Source organism: Neopelma chrysocephalum, unplaced genomic scaffold (genome assembly GCF_003984885.1).
Source record: "Neopelma chrysocephalum unplaced genomic scaffold, ASM398488v2 Primary Assembly neopelma1_59, whole genome shotgun sequence".
Classification (NCBI taxonomy): Eukaryota; Metazoa; Chordata; class Aves; order Passeriformes; family Pipridae; genus Neopelma; species Neopelma chrysocephalum.
In genome coordinates, this window is record NW_020897714.1 from 27,255,347 (window position 1) to 27,255,787 (window position 441).

Sequence of the window (441 nt, forward strand, 5' to 3'; positions counted from 1 at the left end):
TTAAAGGATGGGCTCAGTTCAGCGCAGGCTGTGTCTCACCTAAAAAATCCATTGTGCAGGCTGGAAAGGTAAAAGACCTTTCCCCAAATCTTCGTTCACGAAGATGGGCCATTATTATTATTATTATCGGGAACTGGGAGTCAGTATGAGCCAGCCTAGCAGAGCTCACCCAGCAGTAGATGTTCAAGAATTAATTGCTTGATTAGTTATGGTACATGTTGTTGCCTTATTCCAAGATTATGGAAGTGTCTAAGAGGTGAGATGATTTATGAAATACACTGTCTGACTGTTGTAAGCTATTAATACCAAAAATAAATGTATACATTCATGGTAAGACATTACAGAAGGGGAGAGTGCTTTTATTTTAAAAGTTATTTCACTTCTACACATTTTTTCATACTTCACGCACCAAAGATGTATGTATCAGAGTGGACTCAAAAC